The sequence below is a fragment of the Salmo trutta genome, chromosome 2 (genome assembly GCF_901001165.1).
Source record: "Salmo trutta chromosome 2, fSalTru1.1, whole genome shotgun sequence".
Lineage (NCBI taxonomy): Eukaryota > Metazoa > Chordata > Actinopteri > Salmoniformes > Salmonidae > Salmo > Salmo trutta.
In genome coordinates this window covers 53,846,346-53,861,842 of record NC_042958.1, presented here as the reverse complement: position 1 = coordinate 53,861,842, position 15,497 = coordinate 53,846,346, and the positions used below count along the sequence as shown (strand labels likewise).

At 41.9% G+C, this 15,497-nt stretch overlaps 1 long non-coding RNA gene across 2 annotated transcripts; it reads right to left on the bottom strand.

Moving 5' to 3' along the window:
* Positions 1–125: 125 nt before the first annotated feature.
* LOC115157372 (uncharacterized) lies at positions 126–15,473 on the bottom strand. Of its 2 annotated transcripts, XR_003868440.1 has the most exons (4): positions 15,382–15,473; positions 9,641–9,871; positions 1,330–1,443; positions 126–208 (listed from the first exon to the last, which is right to left on the bottom strand). It is a non-coding gene; the product is annotated as an uncharacterized LOC115157372 (long non-coding RNA). The 2 variants fall into 2 exon arrangements; XR_003868441.1 differs by lacking the exon at positions 9,641–9,871 and having other exon boundaries at positions 15,382–15,458.
* Positions 15,474–15,497: the final 24 nt, after the last annotated feature.

Sequence of the window (15,497 nt, the reverse complement as noted above, 5' to 3'; positions counted from 1 at the left end):
ACACCTTCAGCACTTTTCATTTCATCACCATGGCCTGTTATTTGCGTCTACCTATAGCCATAGTTGTACAAAGATATGAAATGGTGGAGTCTTGCCTTTGTGTCTCCTCTGATGTTTGTCTCTGCTTTCTTGGATCTTTTTGTCTGTGGCTCAACTTGATTTTCCTCAGACGACTTGTCTTTTTCTCTTGGCGATCACCTCCTTTCTCCTGAAAAAAACGAGTCCTTTGTTTAAGTTCAGACAATCTTCAAACATTAATTGTGACATTTTGACACCGTTAAAAGGGGCCAGAGACCCCATTAGTGGTCAATGGATGAAGATAAACTGACAGGGAACAATTAGCAAGTCAAGTTCCTGGGATGATAGTTTAAAGGAGCACTCGGGCAGAGTCCTAGAAAATACCACCCCTGTTAGTATAGCAAACAATTGGAATAGGGCTTATAGCCTAGTGGTTAGAGCATTGGGCCAGTAACCAAAAGGTTGCTGGATCAAATCCCTGAGCTGACAAAATACAAATCTGTTGTTCTGAGCAAGGCAGTTAACTCAAAGATGTGGATGTTGATTACGGCAGCCCCCTGCACCTCTCTGAATCAGAGAGGTTGGGTTAAATGCCGAAGACACATTTCAGTTGTAACTGACTAGGTATCCCTCTTTATCATCTGGGAAATTATCATTTTGACAGACTGCTTGATATCAATACATAAACATTAAAGTCCTACTCCAGTCTCCTTTTCATTTAATTTAACACCTGATTTACTTAACAAAAGGCACATCTCAATAGTTGTTTCAGGTCAGTCATGACATAGCACAAAGGGTGGACCTGTCCTCTTTTGTTCTCTACTTGATTGCTGACATGCAAAACATTTTTGGGACTATGTCAACAATGGACTAATGAAACAATTACAAAAATATTGTTTTGGGTGGAGTTTTCTTTTAAGTGTGTGTACATTACTGTACTTATATGTGGGATATAGTTTTTCAACAGAAAAAGCTTTAAAAAAGTTAACCTTGCATGTTCTGAGTTTCCTCAGGGATCACAATACGAGAGGGAGTCATTCTTTAGGCTTTATTAATGCGATTTGCCACACCATGATACCGGCGCGAGGCTTGAAGGCCCAGCCCTAGCTTAGACGGCCAGTGGCAGGTAGCCTAGTGGTTAAGAGCGCTGGGCCAGTTTCTGAAAGGTTGCTGGTTCTAACCCCTGTGCTATCTAGGTGAAAATCTGTCAATGTGCCCTTGAGCAAGGCACTTAACCCCAATTGCTCCTGTAAGTCAGGCTGGATAAGCACGTGTGCTAAATGACTAACATGTAAACAACAGAGCTCTTACTGAGTTTGACCAGTGTGTTTCTCTTCTCTCCCTGCTCCACATGGGCAAAGTTCACCTCCCAGCTCTTCAGGTCCTCCTCCTTCTCACAGAGCTTGTTCCCACACAGAAAGTGGCCTTCAATACAATAGAGACATTATTAAACTGCATTGCCATACCATACAGAGTAGAGAAATTTAGAGTGTCAGATTAAGGTATTACTGTATAGTGTAAAAACACTGTATTTGCATGACTCTACCTCCAACCCTGCAGAAACCTACATCTGGGCAGGTTTGGTTAAAGAGAACAGGCTGGAGAGAAATCATTTTCAAGTATATGAAGTTTTATCCTTATTTTGAGGACAACATGCAGATACATAGGGTAGTCTGCAATGCGAGAAATGCCAATGTAAAGCTCAACAAGGGTGTGTTCTCCTGTGCCGTTCATTATGACATTTTTCACTAATAATCAAGCTCAATGGGAGGAACATGGACATGGGTAATGTAGGAGGCAGGAACCAGGGCTGGCCAGTGGCCATGCCTTCACCCTGAACTTATGCAGCGGGTTAGGAGAGCATACGCAGCAGGTTAGGAGAACTTACGCAGCAGGTTAGGAGACCATACGCAGCAGGTTAGGAGAACTAACGCAGCAGGTTAGGAGAACATACGCAGCAGGTTAGGAGAACATACGCAGCAGGTTAGGAGAACTAACGCAGCAGGTTAGGAGAACATACGCAGCAGGTTAGGAGAACATACGCAGCAGGTTAGGAGAACTAACGCAGCAGGTTAGGAGAACTAACGCAGCAGGTTAGGAGAACATACGCAGCAGGTTAGGAGAACATACGCAGCAGGTTAGGAGAACTAACGCAGCAGGTTAGGAGAACATACGCACCAGGTTAGGTGAATTAATGCAGCGGGTTAGGAGAACATACGCAGCAGGTTAGGAGAACATACGCAGCAGGTTAGGAGACCATACGCAGCAGGTTAGGAGAACATACGCAGCAGGTTAGGAGAACATACGCAGCAGGTTAGGAGAACATACGCAGCAGGTTAGGAGAACATACGCAGCAGGTTAGGAGAACATACGCAGCAGGTTAGGAGACCATACGCAGCAGGTTAGGAGAACTAACGCAGCAGGTTAGGAGAACATACGCAGCAGGTTAGGAGAACATACGCAGCAGGTTAGGAGAACATACGCAGCAGGTTAGGAGAACATACGCAGCAGGTTAGGAGAACATACGCAGCAGGTTAGGAGAACATACGCAGCAGGTTAGGAGAACATACGCAGCAGGTTAGGAGAACATACGCACCAGGTTAGGAGAACTAACGCACCAGGTTAGGAGAACTAACGCACCAGGTTAGGAGAATTTACGCAGCAGGTTAGGAGAACTAACGCATCAGGTTAGGAGAACTAACGCACCAGGTTAGGAGAACGTACGCAGCATGTTAGGAGAACTAACGCACCAGGTTATGAGAACGTACCATGTTAGGAGAACTAACGCACCAGGTTAGGAGAACTAACGCACCAGGTTAGGAGAACTAACGCATCAGGTTAGGAGAACTAACGCACCAGGTTAGGAGAACGTACGCAGCATGTTAGGAGAACTAACGCACCAGGTTAGGAGAACTAACGCACCAGGTTAGGAGAACTTACGCACCAGGTTAGGAGAACTAACGCACCAGGTTAGGAGAACTTACGCACCAGGTTAGGAGAATTAACGTATCAGGTTAGAACTAACGCACCAGGTTAGGAGAATTAACGTACCAGGTTAAGAGAATTGCTAGGAAAAGTAACTTCCGGTCGTAGTTGTACTCCATCTAGTCACAACCTTGGGCCTCACCTGACCCCAGGCTGCTGGAGGTGGCTACATTCCATGAGCTGCCTTCTTCACATGCAGGCTAATTAACACATTATCTGCCCCAAGAGAGACCATTCTCTATGATGCTGACAGCTGTGATTATACTTACCAATGGAAAAGCATAAGCAACAAGAGTTAGAGGTCCCTTCTAGAGAGACAATATGACCTCAGGCCGCTGGAGATGGCTAAATGCCATGAGCTGCACATGCAGGCTAATTAACACCTTATCTGCCAGACAAGAGATAATTCTCTCTGATGTTGGTGGGTCATTCAAAGAATAGCGTCCCTTTGATATTTTAAGTAGGAATTGTGCATCAATACTGAATTGTAAAAGTTTGTTTTATTAAATGAAGTGACCTTTAAAATAAATCACATGGAACATTTAATACATCAAAATTGTTATATGAATAAAGTCTCGCTAAAGTGGCCAAAACCTATATGGGACACCATACAGGAAGGTATGATGACTGACATGCTTGGCAAGGTGGCCCCAGCACCACCAGACAACATGTTGATAGGTACAGTATCTCTGTACCTGCACATTGATATGTTAGCAGAACACCTCTTCTACAATATTATGTGTTTTTCTGACATTTAGGAAGATTACATCCCACTTAACCACCACATTTCACCATTATTGATTTTTTCTCTCTCTCACCTATCTACACACAAAGTCCAATAATGTTAGTGACAAAACATGTTTGTAGATATTTTGGAGAATCATTTGAAAATGAAATACAGAAATATCTCATTTACATATTTATTCACACCCCTGAGTCATTGGCAGCGATTACAGCTGCAAGTCTTTCTGGGTAATTCTCTAAGAGCTTTGCAAACTTGAATTGTACAATATTTGCGCAGTATTCTTTTTTTTTAATTCTTCAAGCTCAGCCATTTTCAGATTTTCAAGCTGATTTAAGTCAAAACTGTAACTAGGCCACTCAAGAACATTCAATGTCGTCTTGGTAAGCAACTCCAGTGTAGACTTAGTGTACAAAACATTAGGAACACCTGTTCTTTCCATGACATAGACTGACCATGTGAATCCAGGTGAAATCTTTGATCCCTTATTGATGTCACTTCTTAAATCCACTTCAATCAGTGTAGATGAAGGAGAGGAGACAGGTTAAAGAAGGATTTTCAAGCCTTGAGACAATTGAGACATGGATTGTGTATGTGTGCCATTCAGAGAGCGAATGGGCAAGACAAAACATTTAAGTGTCTTAAAAATGGGATATGGTAGTAGGTGCCAGGAGCACCAGCATGTGTGTCAAGAACTGCAATGCTGCTGGGTTTTTCACACTCAACTGTTTTCTGTGTGTATCAAGAATGGTCCACCACCCAAAGGACATCCAGCCAACTTCACACAACAGCGGGAAGCATTGGAGTCAACATAGGCCAGCATCCCTGTGGAACGCTTTCGACACCTTGTAGAATCCATGCCCCGATGAATTGAGGCTGTTCTGAGGAAAAAGGGGGGAGGGCAAAGCTTGCATTCAATTGCCCCTCCCCGTTGCACACATGCTTCCATTCCCCCTGTCTCAAAGGGAGTTATGGCTCTGTTACGGTCAACCCTGTTACTTTAATTGCTACTTTTCCCTGTTACTTTAAGTGCCATTTTTCTAAATTTGACCTCGAGTTGGGAAAATATGTTTTTTTGAATGAAGTGAATTCACTCTTTATGGAAAAATATTAAAATTAGGTGAAATAAAAATGTTTTTTAAAAGAACTAAACTACCCAAAAGGCCCTCTTTTCATGGAACAACCCTGGTAGCTGTTATTATCAAGCCTATTACACAATAAAAAGTCAGTTTATAGGGAGAGGCCCATTCTTAAGAGAGACAGATCTGAATGGAATCTCCATTTCATTTCAATTTGGACAAACTGGAGCTGCCTTCTTTTCAGTTTGACTTTCCAAAACATGCTGTAAAGCCTCACCAAACAGCTGTTCCAAAACATGTTGTAAAGCCTCACCAAACAGCTGTTCCAAAACATGTTGTAAAGCCTCACCAAAGAGCTGTTCCAAAACATGTTGTAAAGCCTCACCAAACAGCTGTTCCAAAACATGTTGTAAAGCCTCACCAAACAGCTGTTCCAAAACATGCTGTAAAGCCTCACCAAACAGCTGTTCCAAAACATGCTCCACATAACAGAGATAAATTATGATTATGTCACAAATAATTTCACAAATATTGTTTATAAAAACAAATGCTGATGCTATGTTGAACTTGAGGCAAAGTGATTAAGTGAACCAAGACTCTGTGAATTGGGTGTGTGCCCTATTAAAAAAAACATATTGAAAGATATCTGCTGTTTAAAAGTGATCATAATAATAAACTCTGATTAGAATATTTGACAACTGTTTATACATTTTACATTTTAGTCATTTAGCAGACGCTCTTATCCAGAGCGGCTTACAGCAGTGAATGCATACATTTTCATACATGTCATACATTTTTTCCCCCGTACTGGTCCCCTGTGGGAATCGAACCCACAACCCTGGCGTTGCAAACACCATGCTCTACCAACTGAGCCACACGGGACCGTTTATATTGCTTTGGACTTTGGAACCGACCGTATCCAACCCATAACAAAAACAAATTGTGTGCAGACAGACACGTCGAAAGGTGAACTACTGGCCTTGCTTGATCAATACATCTTTCCATGTAAACTGACTGTTTACCAGTGACCAGACCACTAAAACAGTAAACACAGGGAATTGACAGCAAATATCCCAAATCATCCCAAGGGAGTTTCACTTGTCAACCTCACAAAGCCAAAAGGGCATCAGCAATTACAATGCCATGTCATCCTGTCTCATCATGACGTAACCCCTACGTACTTCAGACTGGGGATTCTCCAAACACAAGCTTAGTGGCCACGGTGTTATAACACGGATACACCAATCATGTGTGCCTGCCACGAGTACTTTGCGAACCGAGTGCAAAACAATTTTACTGATGTCAACAGCTCACTGAACAATCCGTAGACAAACGGGGGATCCACGTTCGGTGCGATGTATGCGACCCTCTGCTACCGCACGGCAAGCGGTACCGGAGCGCCAAGTTTAGGTCCAAGAGGTTCCTAAATAGCTTCTACCCCCAAGCCATAAGACTCATGAACAGCTAATCAAATGGCTACCCAGACTATTTGCATTGCCCCCCCCCCCGGAACGCTGCTGCTACTCTGTTATTATCTATGCATAGTCACTTTAATAACTATAACATGTACATATTACCTCAATTACCTCAACACCGGGGCCCCCGCACATTGACATTGACTCTGTACCGGTACCCCCTGTATATAGCCCCGCTATTGTTATTTACTGCTGCTCTTTAATTATTTGTTACTCTTATCTCTTACTTTTTTTTGTTTGTTATTTTCAAAAAACTGCATTGTTGGTTATGGGGTTGTTGTATTCTGCGCATGTGACAAATTAAATATGATTTGATCAAACTGTTGAATTGTTTGACACATTTTTGAAGTGTCAACTAGGTGTCAAGGAGCATGCATTGTCACATGGTAAAAGGACACTGATGGACCATTGGCATATGGGGATGGACAGACATGGTCTTAGCTAAGCACACATGCTTGGTTCAGAAGATGTAAGAAAACAGATGGCATGTAAACAGTGTGCTATGGCTCAGACAGTAAGAGGGATGGCAGACACGAACACATCAACCAGAGAGGAGAAGACAGAGACACAAAGCTGAGGAGAGACGGTCCTTCTTACAAAAGCATCTTGTCAAAATGAGGGTGGAAGAGGCGTATCATCCCTTTGGCAACGGATGTTAAATAAAATATAAATCAATTATAAAACCTCTTATATAATATGAATTTGTTGTTGCTGAACCCTTCCTATTATGGCCAAAACAGGCAACTAATGTTTTTTGCACATGATTAGGTCAATGCTAATAGATGACCTAACTTACAAAAAAACATGACCTGTGACACAGCGATAGCATGAAACTAGAGAATCACTTTGCTACAACATGGCCGTGGCATTGGCCAGAGAGAGAACGTGTCTGGCCTCCGACTTACTCTTACACAAAGACCACGTAGATGACCTGATCTGATTCCAGGTCACGGATTGGTCATTGTATCCCATTGAGGAGTGAAAGACCATTGGCTGTGAATTTTGATGATCTGAGTCAGCCTTTAAATCCCTCGCCACTTCCTACAGAATGGCAGTAAACGAGGGCGGGATTAGCTAGAGTGACTTAATCAGGTACAGCATATTGGCTTATTCAGCTTTCTCAGAGCAGCAAGAATAGATCATTGTGTTCAATGCATTACTCAAAGTGTGTCAGTGCTCTCACCCACTAGCGGTTCTGGGGGGGGGGGGGGGCAGTGCCCCTGTGACAACAATTCTGGACCCCCTTGTGGCCCCCCTAAATGTAGAGTATGAAATAATTTTTACATAACTAATTTTTGCTATCGTTCTTTTTTTTACATCCGTTATTAGACAGTGGCAACGCGGAACACTAATTTAACCCACACATTTTCTAGAGGTACGGCTTTAGGCGGAACACAACAGTATCGTACCACATGCATCTGCATTATGAACATGGTATTTTGCCTGCTAATACCTGCAATGCAGTGAAGAAAACGATATGACAACAATAACGTCTAATGTAACTGGCCCCTCTAACAGTACAACTGGCCCCAGCTTGGCCCCCCCAGTTGATATGGTCTAGAACCGCCACTGCTCTCACCTGCAAAAGCACTTCTCATGAGCATATTCTATTTATACTCTATCACCCACAAAGCTGAAGACATATGGAAGTGGTAACCTACTTAAAGGCTCAGTGCAGTCAAAAATGTGATTTCCTATGTTTTTTTTTATATAACACCACCCTTTGAGGTTTGAATAATACTGTGAAAATGATGATAATGCCCTTTTAGTGTAAGAGCTGTTTGAAAAGACCACCTAAAATGTCTACCTGTTTTGGTCAGATGGAGTTTTGGCCTGCCTATTAAATTAGTTAATAGACCAATAAGAAAGAGTTCCAAGCTAGTTTCCAGCTAGTTTTCCCTTCCCCACTCAGACATTTCATAGACAGTCCTAGCAAAATTCTTGCATGAGAAAAAGCTATTTTTGTTTCTTCTTGACCATTTTAATTGAAAACAATCACGGTAAGGTACTTAATTTCTACCTAGAAATGATTTGATATTGCGATAAAAACGGCTGCATTGGACCTTAAATGAATTACAAGTGGATAATTGAAGGTCTATTTGTGTAGTTACTTCCTGAATACCAGGAAGATGGATCTTTTTGTTGTAAGGATATACATTTCTCTGGTGATTATTTTCACAGTGGAAGTTGAGTTTGTGATTTGAGACAAGAAAATGTTAACCTAATCAGTCGTGTACATACATGCACGTAACATCGGATGGTATCGTAGTGTTTGTGAACAGACTGTGGGATGCAACGACTAACGAGGAACTTGGTTACAGCGCACAGATTTTTGGTCACTGATCATTTGGTAAATCACGATTTGGCAGGTGTTCGTATATTTTACATTTCTGAAGGGGAGGAGGCATTTGGCCCATGCTTTGGCTGAGAGTTTCCGTTTAGGGGGGGGGGGGGGTGTAGAGACAATAGTCTTGTTAATATATTTTTTCATACATCTCCCCCAGAACCTGATGCAATTACGCAAGATTTTTGTTCTCGGTTTCCAAGATTAATGTTAACCAGTAGTGGTGAACTTTGATATTGGGATGCAGCAGGTATTTTTTTTTAACCAGGTACCCCACCTAATTCTACAAATCAACTCACCAACTAAGCATAGTAATTAATCTGTGGTTGCTACATTTCATCCTCCTCTCCCCAGTCGAAATCCAAAGAGGTAAACAAAAAATCTTACGTGCCTGCCTTTCGGTATTACAAGAGCAGGTTTAGCAACCCCTGACAACTGTGTCAAAGTAAACATGTCTTGACCTTTATCGCCATCTAAAGGTAGAGCTCTGAATGACTTCTGACTAGAGCTGTTAGTTGATACAGTAGATGGGCCTGCAAATGTATGTCCCTGACTCCCCGTAATGGCATTTCAATGGTGAACTGTATAAGAGATGAACGGAATAAACAACAAACTAATAAACAGAAAATACTTTCATCACGTAGCTCTATAATACCTACATGTTTAAAGCAGACCACAATTGTCCCTGTGCCCAAGAACACCAAGGTAACCTGTCTAAATGAATATCACATCTGTAGCCATGAAATGCTTTGAAAGGCTGGACATGGCTCACATCGACACCATCATCACAGACACCCTGGACCCACTCCAATTCGCATACCACCCCAACAGATCCACAAATGATGCAATCTCTGTTGCTCTCCACACTGCCCTCTCCCACCTGGACAAAAGAAACACCTACGTGAGAATGCTGTTCATTAACTACAGCTCAGCGATCAACAAAATAGCACCCTCCAAGCTCATCAATATGCTACGGACCCTGGGACTGGACACATACCTCTGCAACTGGATCCTGGACTTCCTGAAGGCCGGCCCCAAGTGGTGAGGGTAGGCAACAACACATCTGCCACGTTGACCCTCAACACGGGGGCCCCTCAGGGGTTCGTGCTTAGTCCCCTTAGATTTGTATACGGTCATCTGGCCTCTGCCTTTTCCCTCCACTTTGAGACGTCTCTCCCTGGCCCTCATTATCACTGAAGTCAGAGCCATACCCTCCGCCTCTATGGACCTGCAAGAAGAGTTTTATTTCTGTCATCATGCCATATAGCTTGTGAGGGCCTCACTAACAGTAGGCCTATAATTTATTGTTTAGCAATCAAGAACAGGTAAATCTACAGAAAAGGTGGCTAATGAAATATTCATTATTTTGGAAGAAGCCCACTATGTCAAAAAATCTGAGAACGCATAGAGGAATATACAGTGCATTCGGAAAGTATTCAGACCACTTCCACTTTTCCGCATTTTGTTACGTTACAGCTTTATTGTAAAATGGATTAAATAAAAAAAACTTCCTCAATCTAAAGACAATACCCCATAATGACAAAACAAAAACAGGTTTTTAGAAATGTAGCAAATTCATTACAAATTAAAAACAGAAATACCTTTTTTTACATAAGTATTCAGACCCTCTGCTATGAGACTCAAAATTGAGCTGCAGAGGTTGAAGGGTTGGGGGGGTCAGCCTGTCAGTGCTCAGACCATACGCCGCACACTGCATCAAATTGGTCTGCATGGCTGTCGTCCCAGAAGGAAGCCTCTTCTAAAGATGATGCACAAGAAAGCCCGCAAACAGTTTGCTGAAGACAAGCAGACTAAGGACATGGATTACTGGAACCATGTCCTGTGGTCTGATGAGACCAAGATAAACTTATTTGGTTCAGATGGTGTCAAGCGTGTTTGGCGGCAACCAGGTGAGGAGTACAAAGACAAGTGTGTCTTGCCTACAGTCAAGCATGGTGGTGGGAGTGTCATGGTCTAGGGCTGCATGAGTGCTGCCGGCACTGGGGAGCTACAGTTCATTGAGGGAACCATGAATGCCAACATGTACTGTGACATACTGAAGCAGAACATGATCCCCTCTCTTCGGAGACTGGGCCGCAGGGCAGTATTCCAACATGAAAACAACCCCAAACACACCTCCAAGACGACCACTGCCTTGCTAAAGAAGCTGAGGGTAAAGGTGATGGACTGGCCAAGCATGTCTCCAGACCTAAACCCTATTGAGCATCTGTGGGACATCCTCAAATGGAAGGTGGAAGAGTGCAAGGTCTCTAACATCCACCAGCTCCGTGATGTTGTCATGGAGGAGTGGAAGAGGACTCCAGTGGCAACCTGTGAAGCTCTGGTGAACTCCATGCTGGTGGCCACACACAATAATGACAGTTTGGGCCCAATTTGGACATTTTCACTTAGGGGTGTACTCACTTTTGTTGCCAGCGGTTTAGACATTAATGGCTGTGTGTTGTGTTATTTTGAGGGGACAGCAAATGTACACTGTTATACAAGCTGTACACTCACTACTTTACATTGTAGCAAAGTGTCACTTCTTCAGTGTTGTCACATGAAAAGATATACTCAAACATTTACAAAAATGTGAGGGGTGTACTCACTTTTGTGAGATACTGTATACACAGTGCAATCTTTTTCCACATTCTGTTACGTTACAGCCTTATTTTAAATTGGATTTTTAAAAAAAAGAATCCTCATCAATCTACACACAAAACCCCATAATGACAAAGCAAAAAAAGGTTTTTATTAAAAATAAAAACTGAAATACCACATTTATGTAAGTATTCAGATCCTTTACTCAGTACTTTGTTGAAGCACCTTTGGCAGCGATTACGGCCTCGAGTCTTCTTGGGTAGGACGCTCCAAGCTTGGCACACCTGTATTTGGGGAGTTTCTACCATTCTTCTCTACAGATCCTCTCAAGCTCTGTCAGGTTGGATGGGGAGCGTCACTGCAAAGCTATTGTCAGGTCTCTCCAGAGATGTTCGATCGGTATCAAATCCTTGCTCTGGCTGGGCCACTCAAAGACATTCAGAGACTTGTCCTGAAGCCACTCCTATGTTGTTCTGGCTGTGTACTTAGGGATGTTGTCCTGTTGGAAGGTGAACCTTCGCCCCAGTCTGAGGTCCTGAGCGCTCTGAAGAAGGTTTTCATCAAGGATCTCTCTGTACTTTGCTCCGTTCATCTTTCCCTTGATCCTGATGAGTCTCCCTGTCCCTGCCGCTGCAAAACATCCCTACAACATGATGCTGCCACAACCATGCTTCACAGTAGGGATGGTGCCAAGTTTCCTCCAGACGCGACACTTGGTATTCAGGCCAAAGAGTTCAATCTTGGTTTCATCAGACCACATAATCTTGTTTCTCATGGTCTGAGAGTCCATTAGGTGCCTTTAGAGCGGCTTTCGTCTGGCCACTCTACCATAAAGGCCTGATTGGTGGAGTGCTGCAGAGATGGTTGGCGTTCTGGAAGGTTCTACCATCTCAACTGCGGGACCTTATATAGAAAGGTGTGTGTCTTTCCAAATCATGTCCAATCAATTGAATTTATCATAGGTGGACTCCAATGAAGATGTTGAAATATCTCAAGGATGATCAATGGAAACAGGATGCACCTGAACTCAATTTCGAGTCTCATAGCAAAGGGTCTGAATACTTATGTAAATAAAGTATTTCTGTTTTTTATTTTTAAAACCTGTTAGGGACAGACGTTCCGCTAGCAGAACGCCTCGCCAATATCCAATGGTATAGCGTGGCGCGAAATACAAATACCTCAAAAATGCAAAAACTTACATTTCTCAAACATATGACTATTTTACACCATTTTAAAGACAAGACTCTCCTTTATCTAACCACATTGTCTGATTTCAAAAAGGCTTTACAGCGAAAGCAAAACATTAGATTATGTCAGGAGAGTACCCAGCAAAAAATATTCACACAGCCATTTTCAAAGCAAGCATATATGTCACAAAAACCCAAACCACAGCTAAATGCAGCACTAACCTTTGATGATCTTTATCAGATGACACTCCTAGGACATTATGTTATACAATACATGCATGTTTTGTTCAATCAAGTTCATATTTATATCAAAAACCAGCTTTTTACATTAGCATGTGATGTTCAGAACTAGCATACCCACCGCAAACTTCTGGTGAATTTACTAAATTACTCATGATAAACGTTGACAAAAAACATAACAATTATTTGAAGAATTATAGATACAGAACTCCTTTATGCAATCGCGGTGTCAGATTTTAAAATAGCTTTTCGGTGAAAGCACATTTTGCAATATTCTGAGTACATAGCTAGCTCACCAAACTCAGATCTACTATAAGAAAAATTGGATTACCTTTGCTGTTCTTCGTCAGAATGCACTCCCAGGACTTCTAATTCAACAACAAATGTTGTTTTGGTTCCAAATAATCCATAGTTATATCCAAATAGCTCCGTTTTGTTCGTGCGTTCAAGTCACTATCCGAAGGGTGATGCGCCGGCGCATTTCGTGACAAAAAAATGCAAAATATTCCATTACCGTACTTCGAAGCATGTCAAACGCTGTTTAAAATCAAATGTTATGCTATTTTTCTCGTAAAATAGCGATAATATTCCAACCGGGCGACGTTGTATTCATTCAAACACTGAAAGAAAAACATGGAGTCGTCTCGTGCACACGCGCTCCAGTGTCATTGTTCTCAGCAGGACCACTCACAAAAACTCCTGCTGTTTTTCGCCCAGAGACTGGAGAGCTCTCATTCCACTTTATGGCGCCTTCTGAGAGCCAATGAAAGCCTTAGAAAATGTCACGTTACAGCAGAGATGCTGTATTTTTGATAGAGATGCCCTAGAAGGAGAACAAATTGTCAGACATGGCACTTCCTATATAGAATCTTCTCAGGTTTTGGCCTGCCATATGAGTTCTGTTATACTCACAGACACCATTCAAACAGTTTTAGAAACTTTAGAGTGTTTTCTATCCAAATCTACTAATTATATGCATATTCTAGTTTCTGGGCAGGAGTAGTAACCAGATTAAATTGGGTACGTTTTTTATCCGGCTGTGAAAATAATGCCCCCTATCCCAAACAGGTTTTAATATATTTGCAAAATTTTCTAAAAACCTGTTTTCGCGTTGTCATTATGGAGTATTGTTTGTAGATTGATGAGGGGAAAAAAATATTTTATCCATTTTAGAATAAGGCTGTAAATGTAAGAAAATGTGGAAAAAGGGAAGGGGTCTGAATACTTTTCCTGAATGCACTGGAAGTAGCCAATGTTGGGAGTAGTGAACTACATGTAGTTTAACTAGTAATCAAACTACATTTTGCAATAGCTTGGTTATAGTTGAACTAAATTCAAACCTTGTTTTGCCATGTAATGACTTTGGGACATCATTTTTTTCTGTTTTTACTAATGACCTTGAATAAAGCCTGTGCGTCTATGTACACTGACGACTCAACAGCTCTGCTTTCTTGATACCTCAGTCAACCAGACAGGTCCTAAAGTTTTGTTGCACCTGAACTACTGCCCAGTTGTGTGGTCATGTGCGGCAAGGAAAGACATAGGCAAATTACAGTTGGTCCAGAACAGAGTATTTGCACTTAAATGTACACGGAGGGCGAATGTCAATGACATGCACGTCAATCTCTCCTGGCTTTCCTCAAAGAGAAGAGATTGACTGTATCACTATTGGTCTTTGTGCGAGGTGTTGATGTGTTGAAGATACCGAACTGTCTGTTCAAGCAGTTGGCACACATTTCTGACAGTCATTGGTATCACATGAGACATGCAACCAGAGGTCTCTTCACAGTCCCCAAGTCAAGAACAGAGGCTGGGAAATACACCTTATTAAATAGTGCCATGTTTAAATAGAACTCTGTGCCACCCCAGGTAACTCAAACTAGCAATAAAACCAGATGAAAAAAATCAGATAAAAGAACACCTTACGACACAATGGAGACTGTGACGAGACGCAGACAATTTTATATATTTTGTATTGTATTATGTATTTTATGTATTATTTGTGTTGTGTTTTATTTCCTGCTTGGACCCCAGGAAGAGTAGCCGTTACCTTGGCAGCAGCTAATTGGGGATCCTAATAAAACAGTCAATACTAAATGTAGCGGTGTAGCTAACTACTGGAACTACATACTCATTTTTTGCAAAAAGAGAAGAACATACAGTATCTCGGAAATAGGCAACAATTTCTTACTTTTTCAGCATCTGACCTGCATAATTCTCACTTTAAACATCGTTTTTGTTTTTAATGGTCTAATTACACAGTTTGTTAACACCTGACCAAAGTGATCTGTCTTGCAATTTGTAGTCTAAGACACTTCCGATGTAGATATGATCACTTTTCCCGAAGTAGCTTGGTGGTAGTGAAATACTTTTTCAAAGTAGCTTTAGTTAAGTAAACTATATATTTTTTAAGGGTAGCTTTTGTGTAGCTTAACTTCTTCTAGTGTGAAGTACGCTTCTTGGTAGTGTGGTAAACTGATTTCAGAGTAGGTTCCCCAACACTGTAAGTAGCTAACGTTAGCGTTGTCTTGTCTCCTATGTTGCACACAATGGGTAACGTATGCAGCTAGCCATGTAACATTGAAGCTAGCCTATGACTGTTGACTATGGCCAGATAGTTAGCTAGGTATTGTGCTATGGATGAAACAAACGGATCGAGTATAAAGCAGACATTTGTTTCTGACCTAAGATAAAGTCGAGATTCAACTACCTTTACGAGTCTGTTCATATGTATCGCCATGCTCACGATTAGCCTACTGTTTGTTTACATTAAGAAAGTCGCGTATGATGACGTATAAGAGAACGTGTATGGTTGGAGAGCAGAGC